Source organism: Ovis canadensis, chromosome 18, assembly GCF_042477335.2.
Source record: "Ovis canadensis isolate MfBH-ARS-UI-01 breed Bighorn chromosome 18, ARS-UI_OviCan_v2, whole genome shotgun sequence".
In the NCBI taxonomy this organism is placed as follows: domain Eukaryota; kingdom Metazoa; phylum Chordata; class Mammalia; order Artiodactyla; family Bovidae; genus Ovis; species Ovis canadensis.
Genome location: NC_091262.1, coordinates 83,828,049 through 83,834,954, shown reverse-complemented (window position 1 = coordinate 83,834,954; position 6,906 = coordinate 83,828,049). Strand labels below are relative to the sequence as shown.

The 6,906-nt window shown below is 48.8% G+C and overlaps 1 long non-coding RNA gene across 1 annotated transcript; it reads left to right on the top strand.

The window, feature by feature from the left end:
* The first annotated feature begins 3,286 nt into the window (after positions 1-3,286).
* On the top strand, positions 3,287-3,741 carry LOC138423859 (uncharacterized). Its single transcript, XR_011250479.1, has 2 exons — positions 3,287-3,359; positions 3,442-3,741. It is a non-coding gene; the product is annotated as an uncharacterized lncRNA (long non-coding RNA).
* The last annotated feature ends 3,165 nt before the right edge of the window (positions 3,742-6,906 follow it).

Below are 6,906 nucleotides of genomic sequence, written 5' to 3'. Positions count from 1 at the left end.
GGGAAACATCTGGCCACAGAGGGCACTCTGGCAGTAACAATCATGGGAAACACCTGGGCACAAGGGTGTGCTGACAGTAAATAACCATAAGGGAAACTTGTCCACAAAGGGTACAGAGAGTAACAACCATGGGAAGCACCTGGCCACAGAGGGTGCTCTGAGAGAATACAAGTCTAAGACACCTGGCCACAGAGGGTACACTGACAGTGAACAGCCAAGGGAAACACCTCGCCACAGAGGGTAAGCAGGCAGTAAACAACCATGGGAAGCACCTGGCCACAGAGGGTACACTGGCAGCAAATAACCATGGGAAATCCTGGTCACAGAGGGTGTACTGAGAGGAAACAACCATGGAAAACTTGAAATAAGAGTACACTGACAGTAAACAACCATAAGTGAACCTGGCCACAAAGGGCACACTGAGAGTAAAAAATAATGGGAAACACCCGGCCACACAGTAAACAACCATGGGAAACACCTTGCCACAGAGTGTACTCTGAGAGTAAACGACCATAAGAGACACCTGGCCACAGAGGGTACACTGACAGTAAATAACCATGGGAAACAGCTAGTCACAGAGGGTACTCTGGCAGTAAACAACCATGTGAAACACCTCACCACAGAGGGTACTCTGGCAGTAAACATCCATGGGAAACAGCTGGCCACAGGGGGTACACTGACAGTAAACAGCCAAGGGAAACACCTCACCACAGAGGGTACGTTGGCAGTAAACAACCATGGGAAACATGTGGCCACAGAGGGTACACTGGCAGTAAATAACCATGGGAAATCCTGGTCACAGAGGGTGTACTAAGAGGAACAACCATGGAAAACATCTGGAAACAAGGGTACACTTACTGTGAACAACCATAAGAGAACCTGGCCACAAAGGGCACACTGAGAGTAAACAACAATGGGAAACACCCAGCCACACAGTAGACAGCCATGGGAAACACCTTGCCACAGAGTGTACTCTGAGAGTAAACGACCATAAGAGACACCTGGCCACAGAGGGTACTCTGACAGTAAAGATCCATTTTAAATACCTGGCAATAGAAGATATTCTGTGAGTAAACAACCATAAGAGATACCTGTCCACAGAGGGTACACTGACAGTTACCTAGCAACAGAGGGTACTCTGAAAGGAAACAACCATGGGAAACACCTGGGCACAGAGGGTACACTGACAGTAAAGAACCATAAGAGACACCTGGAGTTACCTAGGCACAGAGGGTACTCTGAGATTAAACAACCATGGAAGTTACCCAGCCACAGAGGGTACATTGGCAGTAAATAACCATGGGAAACAGCTGGTCACAGAGGGTACTCTGAGAATAAACAACCATGGAAACACCTGGCCATAGAGGATACTCTGAGAGTAAAAAACCATAAGAGACACCTGGCCACAGAGGGTATTCTGGCAGTAAACAACCATGGGAAACACCTGGCCACAGAGGGTACTCTAGAAAACCTAGAGGCAATGCGGTAAATTCTATTTCCTCCTATAATTTTCCTTCCATACATTTCCTTCTATAAATTTGTAATTATATCTCCATCTATAAAAGGACTCTTTCCATGAAACAGAATGGAGGAAAGGGCTTTTCATAGACAGCACGTTCCACATCAGTTGATACACAGGTGAGATCCCTGGGCTGAGGGAGAGCTGACCTTTCCTGAAGCTGCAGTGTTGATATCTCAGGACGGAGTGGACCAGGGTCACATGGACAGGATGTCAGTCAGAGATGGGGACACACACTGGTCTTTTCAGGCTCCGGGAGAGATAACACCACTGATGACAGCACTCACCTCCGCTGGGAAACCCGCTGTAAAGTGCACACACGCTGTGATGGTCCTCATCCCCAATCTACATCCTCACAGACGGAAATGCAGGTGTGAGGCCACAGCCTCAGGGCCACAGGGAGAGGGGGAAAGCTGTGCTCTGCTCCTCCGCTCTGCTCACTCAGAGGACCTCAGGCTCAGTCCAGGGCACGGAGACCCAGGACCTGAGAAAGCTGCTCTCAGGGGGGTTTTCAGGGGAACCTGCTTGCTGATAAGGAAATGGCAACCCACTCCAGTACTCTCGCCTGGAGAATCCCACGGACAGAGGAGCTTGGTGGGCTACAGTCCATGGGGTCGCAAAGGGTCAGACATGACTGAGCGACTTCACTTCTCTTTCACTTTCTGTTTCCTGAGGAGGGCCTTTCCTCTGACCGTGCCGCCCTCACACTCTGCACGCTGTTCACTGTGAACATTTACCCCCAAGAACCATGCGTGTCCTCTCACCACTGTGCTGGGGACTGTGCCCCCTGAGCTCCCATCTCACTGGCAGGGAAGCAGAGAGGAAGAAATAAGCCCCTGGAGGACGAGGGAGCCTGCGCGCAGTGCCAGGACAGCTGCAGCATGTCGGAGCACCGAGGAGCTCCCAGGAGCTGCCTGTCCTCAGTCCTCAGCAGCCTTGGGCCCGCAGTGTCCACCCTCAGGGAGGGGATGCTGAGCTTCACGAGTTCCTGCAGACACTCAGCCATGCACAGGGCAATGCAGGACAGGCCACTGGGAAAGTCACCATGCTGGGAAGACATCTCAGCAGAAATGTCTGCTTTGTCCACAAAAGTAATGTTTTGCTTAATTATTATTATCGATAATTACATAATAAGCATTATTAATGCTGTGTAAATTATAATCCCGTGTTTAATTAGGAAAAAAATCTCTAGAGTGATTCTTGAGGATATTTAAGCTGTTTCAGATGAATAAATAGTCACACAAGCTAAAGGAAATATAAATGTTTTGGGGAATTCTGATGAACATTTAATTGTACCCACATCCATTTGAATTCAGCAATTATTACATGTATATTTTCCCCAAAATTTTGAATATGGAGTAAGTAAACATAAGCGAATCAGAAAAGAAAACAAATAACACATCTACGTGGTCCCTGAATGTGTGGTGGGCATTTGAAGAGTAAAGGTAGGCTGCTCCATGGGATTAAACTCTCTTCCCAAAATCTGCCATTGTTCCCTGAAAGCATCTTTTTCCCTGCCAGCCCTTGTCATCATTTCATTCCTCAAAAAACCATCTGCCTGGTCTGGGGAGGGGGACCCCAGGAACGGCTTGATTTCTCAGAGGGCACAGTCAGCACCCCTTCACAGGGAGAGCCCCATAGAAAAGACCTCCATTCACTGCTTTCTGCTTTTTATACAGAGGTCCCTCCCGTATGCAAATATCCACTCAGGTCACAGGGAAGAAACAGCACCAGCTCACTTAAATTCAGGTTCCTCCTCAGGCTTGAAGAGATCTCCAGGAGTGGTGACTCTCATCTGCTCCAAGATGAACCCTCCTCTTTGTGCTCTCAGCCCCCAGAGGTGAGAGCCTCTGGATCAGACATGGGCACGTGGGAAAGCTGCCTCTGAGCCCATGGGTCACCGTGCTTCTCTCTGTCCACAGGGGTCCTGTCCCAGGTGCAGCTGCAGGAGTCGGGACCCAGCCTGGTGAAGCCCTCACAGACCCTCTCCCTCACCTGCACGGTCTCTGGATTCTCATTAACCAGCAAGGCTGTAGGCTGCGTCCGCCAGCCTCCAGGAAAGGCACCGGAGTGGGTTGGTGGTATAGATAATGATGGAGACACAGGCTATAACCCAGCCCTTAAGTCCCGGCTCAGCATCACCAGGGACACCTCCAAGAGCCAAGTCTCCCTGTCACTGAGCAGCGTGACAACTGAGGACACGGCCGTGTACTACTGTGCAAGAGACAAAGTGAGGGGAAGTCAGTGTGAGCCCAGACAAAAACCTCCCTGCATAGGGGCCCGTGCCCACCAGGGGCCGCTCAGGACTCAGTACAGAGTTGTGCCCCGGAGCAGGTTCAGAAGAAGTGTTGGACAGTGGGGGGTCTGGGGGGGATTCTCCTAGAGATTCTCTTTCCTCCTCATGCCCAGGAACTGCACCATAGACCCTCTTCTATGTCCTGGTATTTCATTGGTGTGGTTTATGTCACTCTCAGACAACTGTCTGTGTGTATATATATATATATATATATTTTTTAATATAAATTAATTTATTTTAGTTGGAGGCTAATTACTTTACCATATTGTATTGGTTTTGCCATACATCAACATGAATCCGCCACAGGCATATACGTGTTCCCCATCCTGAACCCCTCACCCTCCTCCCTCTGCGTACTATCCCTCTGGGTTGTCCCAGAGCACCAGCCCCAAGCACCCTGTATCCTGCATTGAACGTGGACTGGTGATTCATTTCATATATGATATTATACATGTTTCAATGCCATTCCCCCAAATCATCCCACCCTCTCCCTCTCCCACAGAGTCCAAAAGCCTGTTCTATACATCTGTGTCTCTTTCGCTGTCTCGCATACAGGGTTACCATTACCATCTTTCTTAATTCCATATATATGCTTTAATATACTGTATTGGTGTTTTTCTTTCTGGCTTACTTCACTTTGTATAATAGGCTCCAGTTTCATCCACCTCATTAGAATTGATGCAAATGTATTCTTTTTAATAGCTGAGTAATATTCTGTTGTGTATATGTACCACAGCTTTCTTATCCATTCATGTGCTGATGGACATCTAGGTTGCTTCCATGTCCTGGCTATTATAAACAGTGCTGCAATGAACATTGGGGTACATGTGTCTCTTTCAATTCTGGTTTTCTCAGTGTGTATGCCCAGCAGTGGGATTGCTGGGTCATAAGGCAGTTCTATTTCCAGTTTTTTAAGGAATCTCCACACTGTTCTCCATAGTGGCTGTATAAGTTTGCATTCCCACCAACAATGGGAACAATCCCTTTTCTCCACACCCTCTCCAGCATTTATTGCTTGTAGACTTTTCAATCGCAGCCATTCTGACTGGTGTGAAATGGTACCTCATTGTGGTTTTGATTTGCATTTCTCTGATAATGAGTGATGTTGAACATCTTTTCATGTCTTTGTTAGCTATCCATATGTCTTCTTTGGATAAATGTCTATTTAGTTCTTTGGCCCATTTTTTGATTGGGTCGTATATTTTTCTGGAATTGAGCTGCAGGAGTTGCTTGTATATTTTTGACATTAGTTGTTTGTCAGTTGCTTCATTTGCTATTATTTTCTCCCATCTAAAGGCTGTCTTTTCAGCTTGCTTATAGTTTCCTTTGTTGTGCAGAAGCTTTTAAGTTTTATATATATTTTAATTTTTACTTGAGGTAAGGATAGTCTTACAGAAACACACACACACACAATACTCGGCAGCAGAAATCAACCCTGGGATTTCTTTGGAAGGAATGATGCTTAAGCTGAAACTCCAGTACTTTGGCCACCTCATGAGAAGAGTTGACTCATTGGAAAAGACTCTGATGCTGGGAGGGATTGGAGACAGGAGGAGAAGGGGATGACAGAGGATGAGATGGCAGGATGGCATCACTGACTCGATGGACGTGAGTCTGAGTGAACTCCGGGAGATGGTGATGGACAGGGAGGCCTGGCATGCTGTGATTCATGGGGTCACAAAGAGTCGGACACTGCTAAGAGACTGAACTGAACTGAAGACTTTTTCTGCGCCATTCTTCTTCTGTCTAAGGAACTCAGTAAAACACTGGACTCTCATGTTAATTTCAAAACTGTTAACAAACCTGAAGGAAACATGAGATATTTAAGCATTTTTAACCTTTGTTTTGTTTTTGTACATGAAGAAGGAAGACACTCAACTTCCTTCTTCGTGTGAAACTGCACGCTTAGAATCTGGAGCGAGCGGTGTCAAAGGCTCTGGTGTCAGAAGTCTCCATGCTGCATATGCGATGATTCTCATCATTCACAGATTCTGTACCGCAAAGTCACCTACACGCTCGCTTTCATTACCGTCTTAACATAAACACTGTTACCTTGTGTCCTTATACAGACATTGACAGTATGGCCGGTTCACTGAGTCACTCAACACACACATTCCCGGTGAGGGCAATCAGGGTGACGCCATCTCGCCTCAACCTCTCTGAAGTCCACACCCATTCTGAGCTTATGTCTGGATCATTCATAAGGGGAGATACAGAGGTCCTCAGGAGGATTTGCCCCTGGGGTCAACGTGGAGCCCACCACCATGTGTCCTCTCTCCCATCACAGTGACCGTCACTGGCACAGGGACAGGAAGCAGGAGCTGTGCTGGGCTCAGCCCTGAGGAAAGACCCAAGGACTGAGAGGCCGAGGGGCTGAGCTGAGATCAGCAAGGGGAAGGAGGTGGGGGCAGGAGGTGGGGGCATTCAGGACAGGGATCCTGGGTTCTGAAAGGTGGACCTGCCCTGGGATCTGGTTCCAAGCCTCTGGTAGACACACTGCTTTCCCTCCCTTGCTCGCCAACCATGAAAATTCAGAAGGCGCCCATGGGGATCCCGGGGTGACCAGGGTGAGTGTGACCACAGCCTCTCTGGACTCACAGGGAAAGAGCTCCTCAGTGCACATGCCTCTTCAAGCTCCAGGGTAAAACCCACCCCCGGGCTGTGGGAGCTCAGCCCTCTCTGCTCACACAGGATGGAGGCCTCAGTGAAGGCAGAGCTGCTGTGTAGACGGTGAGGCTTTGGGATCTTTTCTCTGCCTGGTGGCAGTTCCCCAAAGGGGAGGCCTCGGGCATCAGACACCCATCTGTGGGGGTAATTGTGGCAGCAGGTGACTGACTGGGTTTGAGTCTTCCTGTCCCCGGGTGTCCTGTCCCAGGTGAAGGTGCAGGAGTCGGGCCCTGACCTGCTGAAGCCCTCACAGACCGTCTCCCTCACATGTGCTGCCTCTGGTTACTCCATCACGTGGTTATGGAGGGAGCTGGATCCACCAGGCCCCAGGGAAGGGGCTAGAGTGGATGGGAAGCATATATTATAATGGTGACACTCACGACCGCCCCTCCATCAAGAGCCACACTTCCATCTCCAGGGACAC